Source organism: Nicotiana attenuata, chromosome 1 (genome assembly GCF_001879085.1).
Source record: "Nicotiana attenuata strain UT chromosome 1, NIATTr2, whole genome shotgun sequence".
Lineage (NCBI taxonomy): Eukaryota > Viridiplantae > Streptophyta > Magnoliopsida > Solanales > Solanaceae > Nicotiana > Nicotiana attenuata.
Window position 1 is genome coordinate 61,383,183 of NC_031989.1, and position 20,672 is coordinate 61,403,854.

The 20,672-nt window shown below is 40.4% G+C and overlaps 1 long non-coding RNA gene across 1 annotated transcript; it reads left to right on the top strand.

Moving 5' to 3' along the window:
- On the top strand, positions 1,403 to 2,386 carry LOC109241204. Its single transcript, XR_002070202.1, has 3 exons — positions 1,403 to 1,417; positions 2,004 to 2,161; positions 2,292 to 2,386. It is a non-coding gene; the product is annotated as an uncharacterized LOC109241204 (long non-coding RNA).

The following is a 20,672-nucleotide window of genomic DNA, read 5'->3' on the forward strand; positions in this document are numbered from 1 at the left end:
TATATATATATATATATACGGAATTTGATGCCAAAAGAAAGACAATCCTCTTATAAAGTTTTCTCGAAGAAGAAATATGACGGCATTTAACTATATTTGCAATATATCGAGTAACAAGATGAATTGGAATTTGAAGGTACAAATAGTGAGATTGTGGCACGTTCCAGACCGCGACAAACCAGACAACTCCGTCTCCCTTGAATTAATTATTCAAGACGAAAAGGTCCATTCTTTTTTAGTTGCACTTATTTTTTCAAAAAAGTTTGACTAAAACACTGTACAACTGATTATTTGTCTGACTCTATATTATTTATGAATTTTTTGATTCTAGGGCGATCGTATTCATGCGACTGTTGGTCGGTCACTTATACGTATGTTCAAACCAAAGATAAAAAAATTGGGTTTGTACGTTATGAAGAACTTTGTGGTTGGACCAAATTATACAAAACTTAAATAAACGCGACATAAATTGAAGTTGGCATTTACTCATAAGACATTTGTAGAGGAAGCAAATGATCATCTTTTTGGTATGACTATCTTCGACTTAAAACCTTATGAGTATTTGATAAACAAAATTGATGTTGAAGAAAGTGAACTCTTCGGTAAGTATTCAATTCGCAGTTCTTTTATTTTAATGTCTTATCAACTTTCTCATGATTATTTTTTGAAATTATTATAGATGTCATTGGAGAGGTTGTAAGTTATGGTGAGGTAGAATCTCATAACCAAGGTGATAAAACCAGCAATTATATGAATGTGGAGCTTGAAGATCATGAGTAAGATTGCGTCTATGAATTTACTTTGTTATATATTTGAACATGATTACTTATCGTTGTCTGATTAAGTTGTTATATATTAACATGATTACTTATCGTTGTCTAATTAAGTTGTTATGTAAATTACACAGAAGGAATAATATCTCGGCAACATTTTGGGGAGAATTCGTTGACCAAATCTTGCCACATTAACAGGGATCACCCCATCAGCCGGTCATAATTGTTATGCAGTTGATAAAAGCTCACAAATTTCATGGTATTTCTATTGTCTTGATGACATGGGATAATTTTTTTATGTTAATTTTTTGGTTCAGAAACTAAAGTTATATATAGGCAAATATTCTGTGCGTAATACTTGGCATGCCTCAAAGCTCTGGATTAACCCGGATCTTCCTCAAGCTATTGATTTTAAGTCCAGGTTAGTTATTTCATAAATTAAGTTTATGTGGATACTACACAAATAACTGTTTATGGTTAAAACTAATACAAGCTTGCGTAAATACAGAATGGCAAGTGTAAATGAAGCTAACTCTGCCAGGAACACTCAAATACCTTCTCAGCGTAGTTATTCTGTTTCTGATGAGTTGGCTACTGGAAATGTAGAAGTTAAAACTATTAGCGAATTGGTCGACTGCATGGAGGTGACTAATCTATTTGACTCCTTTAGTATTTAACTAACGTTATGTTGTGTATGTTTAACACTGTTAGGTCTAAAAATACTATTTGTTTTCCTAAATGTGCACATATATGTTTTTTGGAATACCTGTTACGTAAGTTTATGAGCATTTCACAATCTGAAACTTCACTAATAAAAAGAAGAAAGTTAGCAGAAATTCAGCAAGCAGCAGGGCACGGAAATTCACACTTTCTTTACTGTTGTTGGGTAATAACATCTGAAATCTTCCCCTTAAGACTTAGAGCCCAAGCATCAGCTATTGGTGCAGTGGTTGCAATGTCTTTCCTTTCTGTTTCTCGAATGATTACAGTAGGAGAAACATTGTACAACTGAAATCCTAAATGCTTCTGTTCATGTGATATTCCCTTATGCATCTGAATGCTTACAGATTGAACTATTGAAGGTATCATTTAATGGAACTAATTTAATATCTATGCTTAGTTACTTATATTTTTGGTTTTGGGACATAAATAGAATTTCACAGCTTATGCTCTTGGCATTTATATATAGATTCCAACAATCAAATTTGCTACAACTTGACTTCTTTTCAGGAAGGACATATTTAGATTGTTGCGACTGTAGTGAATCTTCTACTTGAAAAAGAATGGTCATATTTGGGGTGCAAGAGATGCTCGAAGAAGGTTGACAAAATTGGAAGTAAATTTCACTGCAAGAAATGTGATCGCCTTGATAGTTCTGCCACTCATAGGTTTGATAAGCTTCACTATTTACTGTGAAATAGAACTAAAGTTGCAAGTTACAAAAATAAGGACCAATTTTACTATAAAATATTAAATGAAACTAAAGTTTCGATTTCTTATTCTAAACGTCTCTTTTAGGTACAAGCTTCGAGTGCAAGTGATGGATCACACTGGCTTTATATCTTTGTTGCTTTGGGATCGTGAAGCAATAAGTCTCATTGGGAAGTCTGCTAATGAGTTAAATAAAATTTCAATTGAGGTATATTTTATTTATTTTAATTGTTACTATATTTTTTCAATAAAAGGTAAGAAAGGTAATTCTTTGCGTTTTACCATTTCTAACACTAATTCGGTCTTAGGCTTCTGCTGCTGTTGATGAGTGTTCTTATCCAGTGGAGTTGTATGATATTCTTGACAAAAAAGTCCTGTTTAAAGTGAGTGTCAAGAGCTCCAACATTAAAGTGCATGCGGAAGTTTATAATGTTGTTAAAATCAGCGAGGACGATAACCTTATACAGCAATATAAGCAATCTGCACAAGATGATACATTCACTGTATGTGATCGATACTCAAATACTTCATAATACACTAATTTTTCTTTTGATTTTATATAAGGGATTATCAAGTTTAAATTAATTATGTTACTATTTTCTTAATAGGACCCTGATTTTGAGTGTCAACAACACACTGATGCAAACACAACTTTCAAGGTGACTAATTCAAACTTTGCCTGTATAGCTTCTTATCTACAATATGGTTTTTAATAATTAATTTTTCCTTTGTAGGATTCAATGGCTGAAAATGATATGACTTCTCCTGCAAATACCCCTGCAAAAAGAAGTAGAGAAGAGGATGGGTCCTCTGTAGTAGATGTTGGAGATGATCTTGCACAATTTTCAAGTAACAAGCTTAAAAAAGTGATCAAACAGGAGAAAAATCCGTGAATTGAAACATTTACTTTTGGGATTATGACTTTATGTCATGACCCCAGTTCGCCCTCCGTGAACATGTCGTGATGGCACCTAGTCCCTATAACTAGGTAAGCCTAACAATGCGGAAATAACAACCTAACTTGCGGAATAATTTAATTAGAACTGAACATATCAAAATAATAACTGCATATAAGGCCGCTCGGCCTATACAACTCAAAAGAAACGCGGAAGTCTACAACTCAATCCCAAAACCCGGAAACTCACGGGAACCACAGGCTAACAGAAACATAGTACGTTGCTCTAACTCCAGAATATCTAAACAACTGAGAGAAAAGGGATAAACTAGATACTAAAGCTGGAACAGAATAGAGACTCCTGGTCTGCGGACGCGGCAGATATACCTCGAAGTCTCCGTGTATCTCCTCGCCTCAAGGATAGTGCGCCTGAGTAGAGGTACCTGGATCTGCACATGAAAAAACATGCGCAGGAAGGGCATGAGTACATCACAGCGGTACTCAGTAAGTGCCAAGCCTAACCTCGGTTGGGTAGTGTCGAGGAAGGTCAGGGCCCTACTGAGGTTAAACAATTATAATGTAAGTCAACAGTATGAAAATAGGCAGTAACAGTGAGTACAGCAGTGGAATAAGACAGACTAAACAAAGCAATAACAAATACACAAAGAACGAAGCAAACACAGAATAAGTACAGCTCAATACCAATGGTAACAATGAGGATCTCCCAGGATACCGTCTCGTAGTCCAGCTATCAATGTGCAAGGGGATCTATCGGGAATCTAACCCGCAGTCCCAAGGTTAGACAAGCCACTTACCTCGAACCGGCTCAAAATCAACTAGAAATCACGCCTTTGCCACGAGTATCCGACTCCAAATGGCCCAAATCTATTCAATTCAATTACATATTGTGAATAACATCGCAACCAACTGGTTTTACTATTAAATTCAAAGCTACGACGTGAAATTAGGTAAAATGACCAAAATACCTTTCAGGCCAACGCCTCGGAATCGAATAATTTTCACATTTTCAGAACCCTCGTACTCTCACGAGTCTAACCATATAAAAATCTCCCAAATCGGAGGTCAAACACCCACTCAAATACCCAATAGTTTAGCCTATGAAGTTTCACCCAATTTTCCAATTTTTGATCCCAAATTCGAATTTTAATGATGGGTTTAACTACAAAATGATGAAATATAACTAGAAGGGATTTAAGAAACGTTACCCAATAGTCTTCTCTTCAAAACCCTCTGAAAATCGCCCTTCCCGAGCTCAATTTGATTTTTCTAACTTAAGAAATCTAACCCCCGGAATTTCTATATCTGCACAGGCATTTCCGCTTCTGCGGACAAGGGACCGCTTCTGCGGTCCCGCTTCTGCGGAACAAGAGCCGCTTCTGCGGTTTTCTTTAAAAAGGCAGGGACCGCATCTGCGATAAAAGGGTCGCAGGTGCGACACCGCATCTGCGGAGGAACATCTGCTTCTGCGAAAACTAAGGAGATACAGGAGCCCGCATCTGCGATGCCTGACCCGCTTCTGCGGCTCCGCTTCTGCGGTTTCTGAGGGAAAAAGGGCCACTTAGCCGCTTCTGCGGCGCCGCATCTGCGGTTCCCAAGCCGCAGATGCGAAAATACCAGAAGAGGAACACTTCAGCTGCTGCAACACTTCAAAATTCTTCCGTTAACCACCCGAAATCATCCCGAGGCCCCCGGGACCTCAACCAAAAGCACCAATAACACCTAATACCTCATTCAAACTTGCACCAATCCTTAAACCACCTAAAGCAACGCCGAAAACTCGAATTAAACAAGGATTTGAGCCTAAGAACTTCAATTTTTATCAAAATACGCTTTCGATCAAAAACCTAACCAAAACACGTCCAAATGACCTAAAATTTTGCACACACATCCCAAATGACATGACAGAGCTACTGCAACTTCTGGAATTCCAATCCGACCCTCGGATCAAAAACTCACTATCGGACCGGAAACTTCAAAAATTCAAACTTCGGCATTTCAAGCCTAAATGAGCTACGGACTTCCAAAATACATTCCGAACACGCTCCCAACCCCGAAATTACCTAACGGAGCTAACGGAACCATCGGATTTCCATTCCGAGGTCGTCTTCACATTGTTCCGACTACGGATTACTTTTCAACACTTAAGCACTCATTTAGGGACTAAGTGTCCCAAAACTCTCCGAAACTCAACACCGAACGTCCCGGCAAACCAAAAATAGCAGAAATGAACTTAGGGTAAGCAGGTAATAGGGGATCGGGGCGTAAATTCTTAAGATGACCTGCCGGGTCGTCACATCCTCCTACACTTAAACATTCGTTCGTCCTTGAGCGAGCATAGAGAACATACCTGAAGTAGTGAAAAGATGAGGGTACTGGCTGCGCATATCCCGCTCGGTCTCCCAAGTTGCCTCCTCGACCGGCTGAACCCGCCACTGAACCTTTACGGACGCAATGTCCTTTGCCCTCAACTTCATGACCTGCTTGTCCAATATAGCCACTGGCTCCTCAACATAGGATAGATCCTTCTCCAACTGAACTGAACTGAAATCCAACACGTGCGACGGATCACCGTGATACCTCTGGAGCATCGAAACATGGAATACCGGATGAACTCCTGCCAAGCTGGGAGGTAAGGCAAGCTCATAAGCAACCTCCCCAACACGCCTCAATACCTCGAAAGGGCCATCAAATCTCGGACTCAACTTCCCTTTCTTCCCAAATCTCCTAACGCCCTTCATAGGCGAAACCCGAAGCAGAACCCGCTCTCCGACCATATATGAAACATCACGAACATTCCTGCCCGCGTAACTCTCCTGTCTGGATTGGGCTGTACGGAGTCTATGCTGAATCACCTTGACCTTCTCCAATGCATCCTGAACCAACTCTGTGCCCAATAGCCTGGCCTCACCCGGCTCAAACCAACCCACCGGAGACCTGCACCTCCTACCACATAAAGCCTCAAACAGCGCCATCTGAATGCTAGACTGATAACTGTTGTTGTAAGCAAACTCTGCCAATGGCAAGAAATGATCCCAAGACCCTCCAAACTCAATCACACACGCACGGAGCATATCCTCAAGAATATGAATAGTGCGCTCGGACTGTCCGTCCGTCTGGGGGTGAAATGTTGTGCTCAACTCCACCCGAGTGCCTAACTCCTGCTGCACGACTCTCCAGAACCGCTATGTAAACTGGGTACTTCTGTATGAAATAATAGAAACTGGAATACCATGCAGACGGACGATCTCCCAGATATAAATCTCCGCCAACCGCTCCGAGGCCAACCCGTGAGGCATCACAATAGACTGTATAAGACCCCGAACCAGTAGGCAATATCAAAATTGGGGCTGTAGTCAAAGCTGTCTTGAGCTTTTGAAAGCTCGCCTCGGACTCCTCTGTCCACTGAGATGGAGCACCCTTCTGGGTCAATCTAGCCATAGGGGCCGCAATCGATGAAAACCCCTCCACAAAATGATGGTAGTAGCCCGCCAGGCCAAGGAAACCGCAAATCTCTATAGCTGAGGACGACCTGGGCCAACTCTGCACGGCCTCTACTTTTTTCGGATCCGCCTGAATATCCTCACTCGGTACCATATGGCCTAAGAATGCCACAAAACTCAGCGAAAACTCACATTTTGAGAACTTGCACATAACTTCTTCTCCCTCAAGGTTTGAAGCACGATCCTCAGGTGCTGCTCATGATCTTCCCGACTGCGGGAATACACGAGTCCTGAAGGCAGTCTTCGGGATATCTGGCTCCCGAACCTTCAACTGATGGTACCCTGAGCGCAAGTCAATCTTAGAAAACACCTGTGCGCCCAGAAGCTGGTCAAACAGATCATCAATACGAGGCAAAGGATAACGGTTCTTCACTGTAACCTTGTTCAGCTGGCGATAATCAATACACATACGCATAGAACCATCCTTCTTCTTCACGAACGAAACAGGAGCACCCCACGGTGAAATACTGGGTCGAATAAAACCCTTACCAAGAAATTCCTGTAACTGATCCTTCAACTCCTTCAACTCAGGAGGAGCCATACGATACGGAGGAATGGAAATGGGCTGAGTGCCCGGCAACAGATCAATGCCAAAATCGATGTCTCTATCGGGCGGCATGCTCGGAAGATCAGCTGGAAACACATCGAGATAATCCCGTACCACTGGAACTGAATCAACAGAAGGGGTGTCAACACTGACATCTCTCACATAAGCTAAATACGCGACACACCCCTTCTCAACCATACGCTGAGCTTTAAGGAAAGAGATAACTCTACTGGGAGTGTGATCTAAAGTACCACTCCACTCAATACGCGGAATACCTGGCATAGCCAGCGTCACGGTCTTGGCGTGACAATCAAGAATAGCAAAATGGGGCGACAACCAGTCCATGCCCAAAATAATGTCAAAATCCACCATACCGAGTAACAATAAGTCCGCGCTGGTGTCAAAACCACGAATAGTAACCAAACATGACCGATAAACGCGGTCCACAACAAGAGAATCCCCCACAGGAGTAGAAACATAAACAGGGGAAACTCAAGGAAATTCCGAGGTACACCCAAATGCGGAGCAAAATAAGAAGACACATAAGAATAAGCAGAGCCTAGATCGAATAGAATCGGTATACCCTATAACAATCCATGACAATACCTGTGATGACAGAATCGGAGGCAACAGCCTCGGTACGGGTAGGTGGGGTAGCAACTGGAGCTGTGATCATGGCCTGAGAACTCTGAGGAGTACGCTGTGGCTGAGCAGTCTGTGAAGATGCACCCCTACCAAGTCTTGGGCAGTCCCTAACCATGTGGCGTGTATCACCACACTCGAAACAAGCCCTGGGAGGATGCGGCGGCTATGACTGACTAGGGCTAGGTCTGCTGGACTGACCTCTGGAAACACCTCGCGCAGGTAGCGCGCTAGAAACTAGAGGTGCGTAGTAAGGCCCCTGAGGTATAGGCGGAGCTGGAGCACTGCCGGCTGCTGGAAGAGCTGAATGAACAGGCGCCTGCATAACCTCTACCATAACGACCTGCTGATGGAAAACGGGCACCAGAGTAATGGCCCGACTCTCGAGACCTCTTGGCCTCCCTCTCCTCTCTGTCCCTAGCATGCATACCCTCAATCCTCCTAGCAATGCTCACCACCTGCCGATAATGAATATCAATCTCCAACTCGCGAGCCATGCCAGACCTGATGCTGGGAATAAGCCCCTCAATAAACCGGCGAACCCTCTCGCGAACAGTAGAAACCAAGGCCGGTGCATGTCTAGCCAAGCTGGTGAAACGGACAGCATACTCTGAGACGGTCATAGTACCCTGGCGCAAATGCTCAAACTCTGTGTGCCATGCGTCCCTGAGGCTCTGAGGAACATACTCTCTCAGGAATATATCTGAAAACTGAGTCCAAGTTAGGGAAGCTGTCTCACCCAGATTGTCTAACTCGTAAGCACGCCACCACTGATAGGCGGCTCCTCAAAGCTGGAAAGTAGTGAAGGAAACCCCGCTCGATCCTGATATGCCCATAGTGCGGAGAATACGGTAGCACTCCTCCAAAAATCCCAAGGCATCCTCTGATGCTAACCCACTGAATACAGGAGGATCATATTTCTTGAACCTCTCAAGTCTCCGCTGCTTGTCCTCTGAAGCAGCTGACCCATCCTCGGGCTGAACTGGCGCTGCAGGCGGTGCGGGAATAATCTCGGGAGCCTGCGGCACTCGCTGCTCAGGAGTGCGGACGGCGGGAGTCTGTGCTCCTCCCCCGGCCTGGGATGTGGCTGCAGCAAGGGGAAGATACCCTGCCTGAGCCAAGGTGGTGTACATACTCATGAACTGAGCCAAAGTCTCCTGGAAAGCTGGAGTAGTAGTGGTAGTAGTAGGTGTGCTAGGTGCCTGGGCTCCGGCTGGATCTGCTGGTGGTACCTCAGCGGCAGCTCGCGCAGGTGCCCTGGCTGCACTACGTGCGCGTCCTCGGCATCTCCCCCGGCCCCGGCCTCTGACGGTTGCAGTAGGGGGCGCGGGTGCCTGATCATCTCGAGTAGCACGTGTCCTCACCATCTGTGAGAGAATAGAAGTCGGAAGTTTAGAATTGATGTTCAAAAATATCGCACGACAAGGAATTCCAATGAAATGAAGATTTTTCCTAAACAGTTACATAGCCTCTCGTAGATAAGTACAGACGTCTCCGTACCGATCAGCGACACTCTAATAAACCGGCCTGTGTTCCGTGACTCCTATGAACCTAGAGCTCTGATACCAACTTGTCACGACCCCAGTTCGCCCTCCGTGAACATGTCGTGATGGCACCTAGTCCCTATAACTAGGTAAGCCTAACAATGCGAAAATAACAACCTAACTTGCGGAATAATTTAATTAGAACTGAACATATCAAAATAATAACTGCATATAAGGCCGCTCGGCCTATACAACTCAAAAGAAACGCGGAAGTCTACAACTCAATCCCAAAACCCGGAAACTCACGGGAACCACAGGCTAACAGAAACATAGTACGCTGTTCTAACTCCAGAATATCTAAACAACAGAGAGAAAAGGGATAAACTAGATACTAAAGCTGGAACAGAATAGAGACTCCTGGTCTGCGAACGCGGTAGATATACCTCGAAGTCTCCGTGTATCTCCTCGCCTCAAGGATAGTGCGCCTGAGTAGAGGTACCTGGATCTGCACATGAAAAAACATGCGCAGGAAGGGCATGAGTACATCACAGCGGTACTCAGTAAGTGCCAAGCCTAACCTCAGTTGGGTAGTGACGAGGAAGGTCAGGGCCCTATTGAGGTTAAACAATATAATGTAAATCAACAGTATGAAAATAGGCAGTAACAGTGAGTACAACAGTGGAATAAGACAGTCTAAACAAAGCAATAACAAATACACAAAGAACGGAGCAAACACAGAATAAGTACAGCTCAATACCAATGGTAACAATGAGGATCTCCCAGGATACCATCTCGTAGTCCAACTATCAATGTGCAGGGGGATCTATCGGGAATCTAACCCGCAGTCCCAAAGTAAATGTGCAGGGGGATCTATCGGGAATCTAACCCGCAATCCCAAAGTAAATGTGCAGGGGGATCTATCGGGAATCGAACCCGCAGTCCCAAAGTAAACACAAGGGGGAGGGGGGAGCTACCGGAATCCCACATCCGTAGTCCCAATGTAAATGCGCAACCACAACCAGAGGATATTCAGAAATGAAGTACAAAAAACAAACATCAGGCAGTACTAGCCTAGCATGCTTCACGTAGTACAATCAAGGCAACTTAAACAATTAGGCAAGTTAAATCAACTAAACATGTTTTTCTAATCTAACACAGGTTATAACTGCAAGTAAAACAAGGCAAATATGAAGGAAACTCAGTCTCAATATCTTAAGTAAAAATTGGATTTTTCTACAATTAGCTCAAGTACACGCTCGTCACCTCACGTACAAGGCACTCAATTACCACATATCATATCCTAAGGGGAAAGGTCCCCCACACAAAGTTAGACAAGCCACTTACCTCGAACCGGCTCAAAATCAACTAGAAATCACGCCTTTGCCACGAGTATCCGACTACAAATGTCCCAAATCTATTCAATTCAATTACATATTGTGAATAACATCGCAACCAACTGGTTTTACTATTAAATTCAAAGCTACGGCGTGAAATTAGGTAAAAATGACCAAAATGCCCTTCAGGCTAACGCCTCAGAATCGAATAATTTTCACATTTTCAGAACCCTCGTACTCTCACGAGTCTAACCATATAAAAATCTCCCAAATCGGTGGTCAAACACCCACTCAGAAACCCAATAGTTTAGCCTATGAAGTTTCACCCAATTTTCCAATTTTTGATCCCAAATTCGAATTTTAATGATGGATTTAACTACAAAATGATGAAATATAACTAGAAGGGATTTATGAAACATTACCCAATAGTCTTCTCTTCAAAACCCTCTGAAAATCGCCCTTCCCCGAGCTCAATTTGATTTTTCTAACTTATGAAATCTAACCCTCGGAATTTCTATATCTGCACAGGCATTTCCGCTTCTGCGGACAAGGGACCGCTTCTGCGGTCCCGCTTTTGCGGAACAAGAGCCGCTTCTGTGGTTTTCTTTAAAAAGGCAGGGACCGCATCTGCGATAAAAGGGTAGCAGGTGCGACACCGCGTCTGCGGGGGAACATCCGCTTCTGCGGAAACTAAGGAGATACAGGAGCCCGCATCTGCAATGCCTGACCCGCTTCTGCGGCTCCGCTTCTGCGAGAATTGTACCGCTTCTGCGGTTTCTGAGGGAAAGGGGCAAAGCCGCTTCTGCGGCCACTTAGCCGCATCTGCGGTTCCCAAGCCGCAGATGCGAAAATACCAGAAGAGGAACACTTCAGCTGCTGCAGCACTTCAAAATTCTTCCGTTAACCATCCGAAATCACCCCGAAGCCCCCGAGACCTCAACCAAAAGCACCAATAACACCTAATACCTCATTCAAACTTGCACCAATCCTTAAACCACCTAAAACAACGCCGAAAACTCGAATTAAACAAGGATTTAAGCCTAAGAACTTCAATTTTTATCAAAATACGCTTTCGATAAAAAACCTAACCAAAACATGTCCAAATGACCTGAAATTTTGCACACACATCCCAAATGACATGACGAGCTACTGCAACTTGCAGAATTCCAATCCGACCCTCGGATCAAAAAATCACTATCGGACCGGAAACTTCAAAAATTCAAACTTCGGCATTTCAAGCCTAAATGAGCTACAGACTTCCAAAATACATTCCGAACATGCTCCCAACCCCAAAATCACCTAACGGAGCTAACGGAACCATCGAATTTCCATTCCGAGGTCGTCTTCACACTGTTCCGACTACGGATCACTTTTCAACACTTAAGCTCTCATTTAGGGACTAAGTGTCCCAAAACTCTCCGAAACTCAACACCGAACGTCCCGGCAAACGAAAAATAGCAAAAATAAACTTAGGGTAAGCAGGTAATAGGGGATCGGGGCGTAAATTCTTAACACGACCGGCCGGGTCGTCACACTTTATTCGTACAATTTCATTAGCAAGTACTTTGGTACAATTTGAAGTAGTTTGGTTTGTATATTAATTTGGTTTCTACCATTTAGGATCATGATTTAATATCTAAAATTACTTGATCTTTGTGATATGAACTTCACTTATGTCAGAAATGCAACTGCATATTTTTGAAATATTGCATTTATATCGCATGTGAACATTTATGCTATTATATCATCAAAAAATGATGAGAAGTAACTTTTGAATGTTATATGTGAGTTAAGTGAATGAATCAAGTGACAAGTAAGTGATCCAATTGAAATATGGATCTATAACGACATCCTCCGGAGAGTAGTTCTTGAGACAGATGGGGCATTGCCACTGCAATCATATGAATGGTATTTGTTACTAAATATATCAGCTGTTTACATGAATTAGTTGGTAGCATTTCCATATTTGATGTTTGAACTCCAACCTGCACGTAGAATTTGGAAGCAGTTAAGTCCTTGCTATCAGAGTTCTTTTGCAAGTAATGTGTAGGAACTCAAACTTTTAGAAGAAGCTAAAGCAGCTAATGAGTATTATTGAATGCACACAAGTTTCCGAGCCGGTGTATTACGTACTTTGGCTGTGTTGAAGACTACATTTCTGCAGTCAGGAATGATGCTAATGGACCAAAGAGGCAAATTATAGTGCATGTTGTTGAACATTACTTTTGCAGCAGATTTCCAGTCATTGTTTGACAGGAAAGCAGCACAATCCCCTGTCTCTGAAGAGTACACGTATGCCTACAGTAACAACAAATATTCAATGAGAAACTGCTGATAATAAACCACGGCAAAAAGATTAATGACACCAATGCCGAATTTTATACCTGTTGAAGGTTTCCTAAGGATGTGATTGCTGCATCTGCAGAAACTAAGGCTTTCTCGCACATCTTGACAGCTTTATGAAGCTCCTTGAGATGACCATATTTTGGCTGTCTTATTAGACCTGTCACACGAAAGGGGCATCGAAGAGTTATTTTCTCTTTCAGTTAAGTGAATTGCCAAATGACACAGTCAAATTATTATGTTGCAAATTTCTTTCAGCACACACAAACTAGAGAAAGGAAGACGCACGAAAATCCTTATAGCATGAGATATCAGCAAAGTAAAATGGTTTCATCAATCATTTTACAATATCAGAGACCAACACAACTTTTTTAATATTTATTACTAAATATATCAGCTGTTTACATGACATATATTTTTTATCTGAAACTGATAGAAACTTAGATATCAGGATCCTAGATGCTTGCCTTCCTCGACATGTGATTCATTTCAAGAAAGACTTCAAGATCAAAGCAACCCATATGGACACAAGGTTTGAATCTTCCGGCAACATTGATTCTCGAACCACTCAACTGTACATAATGAGAATATCAAATACTGCGATTCGTACTGTGCCACAAAGTGGTAAACTAACAAGAAACCAACAAAGAATAAATCAAATCTAATGGAAGGAAATAATACAATTTAAAGACATCCTATCCTCCCTTGATAAGAAATTTATCACATATTAGGAGGAGGAAGTTCATTTAAAGCGAGCCAACATCTATCTATTAATACCCTCTGCTAATTTGTGGTCCACCACCTGCTTCTGATATATTTATGTATCAGATATTAGAGTCCAATAAAATGGGACAATAGCAAAAAAAATGTAATGCACAGGCTATAAAATCCAGTTATTTGAAATCGGCCCCGATATACAATAAGTCATTTGTATATGTAAAGGAATATTGCGTCTGTTGCACCATCTTTAGTTCTCATCACGAAGATCTTTTCATCAATGGAAAGAAGTCTTTAACTTCCAAAGAAGGGATTAGGAAGCAGACTGCTCCAATGAACATTTTCTTCAAATTTGGAGCAATTATCACATAAGTACTACTGTGAGATAAAATATCAAATAGTGAATCATATTGCATCAGATGTTACTTTTGATACATCTCTAACTCAAGGTAAATACATTTCACAAAATCACTGGAATGCAGAATAAAACTACTAAGTGAAACTTCTGCGGAGTATCATTGAGATGAAATGTAGCCAAACTAAGGGGATATTCTGGGACAGTGGCCTGAATACTAACAACAGAATCATGATGTTAGGGAAAAGCAAAATCCATAATGTAAGGAACACAATAAAGGGCACAATAGAGAACATGCATAACCAATAAACTAAAAGCTTAAACATGTTTATAACATTTAACTTCTTCAACTAATAATTTTAGGTCCTGTCATGATAGGAATTGAACTTTCATGAGAATGGTAGGAATTGAGATTTCATTTAATAATCTTCTACTTTTAGTTTGATGATCTTTCGGAATAACCAATCTTTGTTCAAACTCCATTTACTGCCCTCTCAATATACTATATGTATATATCCCGAGCATGACTTACCTATTCAAAGATCTGTGCCAAAACCTTTAAGGGCCATTTGAATGTCCACCTTCATAATTTGAATATCCTCCGCCTTGAAGCGACGTCCTTCAGAACTACGAAACAATGCATTTTCCAATGCTGTCTGTAACAAACGCTCAATATCAACTATGTTTAATCCTTGTGTTGCAGAAGCTGCACATCAAACATTTATTCAGTATCTTAAATATTCATAGTTACCAAATCTTAGGAGACAAAATAATGATACATCATATAGAACTAACCTATAGCTGAAAGGTCTATGTCAGAATCAAAAGAGATCCTTCTCTACATCCTTTTCGAGTTGATTTGCAGAATCTTCAACCGTGCATCTTCATCTGGCAGATCTACTCGCAAGCGCAACCCAAATCTTCCTGGTCTACAATCACACCAAGATATGTCAAGTAAAATATATTGAACATATAGAGGGACAGAGGGGCCAGGTAAATCGGACAAGCTATTTTAGTTTCCACTTCAAAACTATTTGGAATAATATTTGAAAAGCAAATTAATAAGATAAAGAGAGATCATTGGAGGTATGTATACCTCAACAAGCCATCTTTAGTTCTCATCACGAAGATCTTTTCATCAATGGAAAGAAGTCTTTAACTTCCAAATAAGGGATTAGGTAGCAGACTGTTCAAATGAAGATTTCCTTCAAATTTGGAGCATTTATCACACTGTCTTCCCTATACTTACCACCAGATTTTGACTCTCAAATGTAAGATGTAACATAAAAGACTACTGTTTTATACATTTCTTATTGCAGAGGAAACAAGCTGAGAATGCATAAGAAGGATATGCTGCCAAGACAAGGATACAATCGAAATTGGAGACGCAGAAGGATTACAGTAACACATAAAAGACGAAAAACTATAGTTGGTTTAGAGTAACACCGTAAAAATCAAGTCGAAATAAACAACACTTAAAGGATGACATTAATTCAAACTATCTATCGCATACACTACTGCTAACATACAATTCCGGCATTCAACCTGATATATTATACTCCCTCCATTATATAGCTTCGTTTGACAGGGCAGAAAATTTAAGAAAGATAAGAAACCTTTGAAAATACATTTCACAAAATCACTGGAATGCAGAATAAAACGACTAAGTGAGACTTCTGCGGAGTATCAATGAGATGAAATGTAGCCAAACTAAGGGGATATTCTGGGGCAATGGCCTGAATGCTAACAACAGAATCATGATGTTAGGGCAAGAAACAAGCTTTACCACTATTTCTGTAATTGTAGCCTGTACCTCAGAACCAAATATCACTTGCAACCTCAAGGTAAAGGAACCATTTTACTCAAGCAGTTTCAACTATGTCGGACGTTTATTTGAAAAAATCCTAATATTTGCAGTAAGCTTTAACTAAATGTCGGACGATAAATGATCAACACATGATGTAGTCTGGGGTTGTTAGTAAACAAAATCTGCATTAAACTAAGGAGTCTAAATTAGTTGGAAATCAAGAATGATGCGCGTTACAGAAGAATTGCATCAGATAGCAAAATACATTGAAATACCAAATTCACCATCCATCAATTAGATTATTAATATGCACCAGCACAATGTATAAAATGTACCAGCAGAACACTTAGAAACTATTCACAAATAAAAATGTTACTAATAAGAGTTGCTTCACTAGAATCTCAAGGTACATTTTACTAGGCTTACCAATGAAAAATATAATTATGCCAAAGAAAATCAAGAACAAGAAGAAGACAATCGCTACATATAATCAAGTCTATAAACCTGTAGGAATCACTTTAAAGGCGATCACATTTCAAATACTAAGGCTCTTAGAGAGCTGTACACTCTGCATCTGCTATGTAGTAGTTACTTTTGTATGATTTTGCTTACGCTATTTCTCATAAAAATCTAAGTATGTGTGTGCAGGGAACCGATCAAATTATGTATTTTTGTTCACTATTTATTTAATATGTACAAAGTATCTTTTCATAATCATGTAAATAACACAGATTCAATAAGAACTAATAAACTAAAAATCCTGGCTTCGCTCTGTGCGTGCAATTATTTTCTGCGTTTGAAATAGAACTAAAATAGCTTTAATGTGGCTTCATGTTTTTTCCATTTTGTTCAATAACAAAAAAATAGTAAAAGTAAATTTAACTAGATATTGACTTATAAAGATTTGTTCAATGTAATGACAAAAATAGAAAAAGAAAAACGTTAGGTATGCGAAGATAAAACTTAAGACCACTAGGATATATCTATCTTTCTCTAAATTAAAAGGATTGGAAAATACAGAAATCCAAAAAATTAAAATATATTAGCACATATGCCTCTAAAATAATTCCCGATTTATCCCAAACAGTCTTCGCGTTATCCCAGTCATAAAAATTCCCAATTCTTCTTCACGCTCTCTCTCTCTCTCTTTTTAAAAATTTCTCAATTCTCAGCAGAAATCCATTTTCAAGGCTACTTGGACATGGAAGATCAGAAGAAACTGGCAAGAACAAACAGAATATGCATACCAAATCAAAAGTGGAGTAAACACTTCTCAGATCGCAATGGTAAAAACTTATATTGCCGCGCTTAGCTTTGATGTATTTAACCTTTTCCGTGTTATAAATTAATCGATGTTAGATATAAACCCTAAATTATAACACAAAATATTCGACTAGAAATTAAGGGTTCTTCTCCAGGTACTGAGAATTGACATATTATTAGTAATACATTCTCATTTTGGTGTACTGTCTTCTACAACATAAAAAATATGAATTCGGAAAAAGATGGTTTAGGCTTTCTATGATCCAATTTATTTGTTAGTAGCTTATTTCGATCGAGAAATTCTTTTGGTCCAGCAAAGTATGAAATGAGCATGAAGCTTTATATCTTTTGTTAGACTGTATGTTGAATTATTTTATATTATTCCTTTTCTGTAACTCATTTTCGAAAATTTCATGTGTTCTACAGAGAATGTTGATCCCACAAATGGCAGAGGGAATGCTAACGAAAAATAAAACAGATGTCCTCCTTTGTCTGATATAACAAATAGTCAGTTCCTATAAATCTAAGGGTGTTAATTTTTAGTAAATATTTTCATATATATCAAGCTTATCTTAACTGAAAATATTCATGAACAGTTTCCCAGTCGAGACGCAAGAGGTGCATTCTAAAAGATGATGTCAATGAAATGAGGAAACAAAGGAATGTAATGCGAACAAATGTGTCAATCAACACAAATATATGTCATGGCACATCTGAAAAGAATTCAGGCGAATCTGGATTGAGTACCATTAGAATGGCTGGAATGTATGCTCTATATGGTGATAAAAGTAATAAACATGTTGTTGTGCCAACTCCATCATATCAGAATTGTACACCACCAGTTGGCATCCCTATAACAAGTTGTGGACAAGTTTTTTCCTCCAAACCTTTTGAATATAGTCCAAAGTCACTTCCACTACGAGATTTGAGAAATGGTTAGTCTTTTATGATCTTATTTCTTAACTTGTATGTAATGGTTATCTATATTTATCTAGAATGTTTAAATATTTGAAATTTTAATTTTTGAATGGCAGCGTTTGAAAGTTGTTTGTCTTCAAATAAAGAGCAGAACAAAGGGAAAGGCATATTAAATGGATATGTTGTGCTAACTCCATCATATCAAAATTGCACACCATCAATTATCTACCTCATAATGAGTAGTGGGCAGATTTCGAAATCCAAGCCTCTTGCATATAATCCTAAGTCCCTTCCAGTAGCAAATTTGAAAAATTGTTAGTCTTTTCTGGTGTCCTAATTATTAATTTGTATGTAGTGGTTATCAATATTAATATACAAGGTTTAAATATTTGAAAATTTAACTTTATGATTGGCAGCATTTGAAAGTTGTTTAGAATCAAATACGAAGCGGAACAAAGGGAAAGGCATATTGGTGAATGAAAATATGGATAACTTTAGATTGAGTATAATTAGAATGGCTGGAATGCATGCCCCAAATGGCGATAAAACAAATGGACATTGTGTTGCGCCAACTCCATCATATCAGAATTGCACGCCACCAGTTAGCAATCTGTAACGACCCGACCGGTCGTTTTGAGCTTTTGCACTTTGATCGCCAGTTCCCGGGCATGACTTGCCCTGTGTTATGTGTTATGACTAATGCAGATCGTTGGTTTTGGTTTTTAGGAAGAATTGGAATGAAATTGAAAGAAACAGTTTCAGTTGAAAACTTTTGAATTGAAAGGTTTGACCGAGAGTTGACTTATTTGTATATGAGCTCGTACCGGAGATTTTATGATTTGGTTAGATTCGTTAGATAATCTGTGACTTAGGAGTGTGATCGGAAGTGATTCTGGAGGTCCGGTGTAGAATTAGGCTTGAATTAGCGAAGTTAGTATTTTGGCGAAATTTCGGTTGATAGGTGATATTTTGATCCAAGGGTCGGAATGGAATTCCGAGAGTTGCTGTAGCTTCGTTAAGTGATTTGGGATGTATGTGTAAAGTTTTAGGTCATTCGGACGTCGTTTGGTTGGTTTTTGACCGAATGCGTGTTTCGGAAGTTTTAGAAGAACTTAGGCTTGAATTCGACGTAATTTGATGGTTTTGGTGTTGTTTGAGGTGTTTTGATAATTGGAACAAGTTTGAATAACGTTTTAGGATGTACTGGCCTTTTTGGTTGAGGTCCCGGGGGCCTCGGGGCGATTTCGGATGGCTATCGGGATGAGTTTTGAACTTGTGAAAGGGAAAGGTGTGCTGCTTCTGGTATTTCCGCTTCTGCGGAATTTGGACCGCAGAAGCGAGGTCACATGTGCGAAAGGGAGGCCGTAGAAGCGAGATTTGGACTTTAAGTGGACTTCCGCAGAAACGGGAGGTTGACCGCAGAAGCGGTACCGCTAATGCGGAATTTGAGTCGCAGAAGCGGTTCCTGGGGCCTTAGTTATATCCGCAGAAGCGGAACTTTTGCCGCAGAAGCGGTGTCGCGGAAGCGGTTATTTAACCACAGAAGCGGAAAAGGTCTGCGCAGAAGGGTTCTTTTAAATCATTTTTGTGTTCCGCGAGGCTAAGTTAATTTTCACCTTTTTTGAGCATTATGGGAGCTACTTGGGAGCATTTGAAGGGGGATTCGAAGGAGTTTGACTGGAGGTAAGTTTTATGAGTTAAAAACACGATTATATTGTGGAATTATCCTTGAAATTCTTGAGAATTTAGCTAAATTGAAGGAAGCTAAGGCTTGGTTTTTGGTATTTTAAAGTGAGTTTTGATGGGTCATTTGAACTCGGATTTGGGAGTTTTTGATATGTATAGACTCGTGGCGAGATAAGGAATCCGATGATGTTAAATTTTCTGATTTTCGAGAAGTGGGCCCGAGGCTCGGGTTTTGCAAATTTCGTGAATTTCGATATTTTTCGAGTCTTTTCGATTGGGTTATGTTCCATTAGCCTATTGTGATGTATTCGTTGTGGTTTTGATCAGATTCGACGCGCGAGGAGATCGATTTGCGAGGCAAGGGCATAGCGAGCTAGGATTTTGGCCGGCTTAAGGTAAGTAATGATTGTAAATGCTGTCCTGAGGGTTTGAAACCCCGGATTACACATCGTTGTGTTACTTTGAGGTGACTTGCACGCTAAATGACGAGCGTGGGGTAGAGCACCGCTGGGGATTGTGACCTAGTCCATCCCGAATGACCATTTTAATGAGTAATTGATAGTTAATCGTTTGATGTTATTATACTTTGGGCTGTATGCCATGTTTGGGGCTTCATGCCGACTTGCTGTGACCCTTAGGGGCATTTGACTGATTTTTCCTCAAACTATTTGTTGAAAGTATATCCTCAGTCATGTTTTTTATTTGTTTATTTCTCAAACCTGGCTCTACCATTATATTCTCAAAAAAAATGTGGAAAACTGTTTGGGCTGAGTTCCCTGTTTTACTGATATAGACCGAGGGTCTGATTGTGAGATTGCCGACTGATATAGACCGAGGGTCTGATTGTGAGATTGACGACTGAGATAGACTAAGGGTCTGATAGTGAAGTTAATGACTGAGAGGGCCCAGTTGTGAGGATTATATATATATCTATGGATCGGGCTGCACGCCGTAGC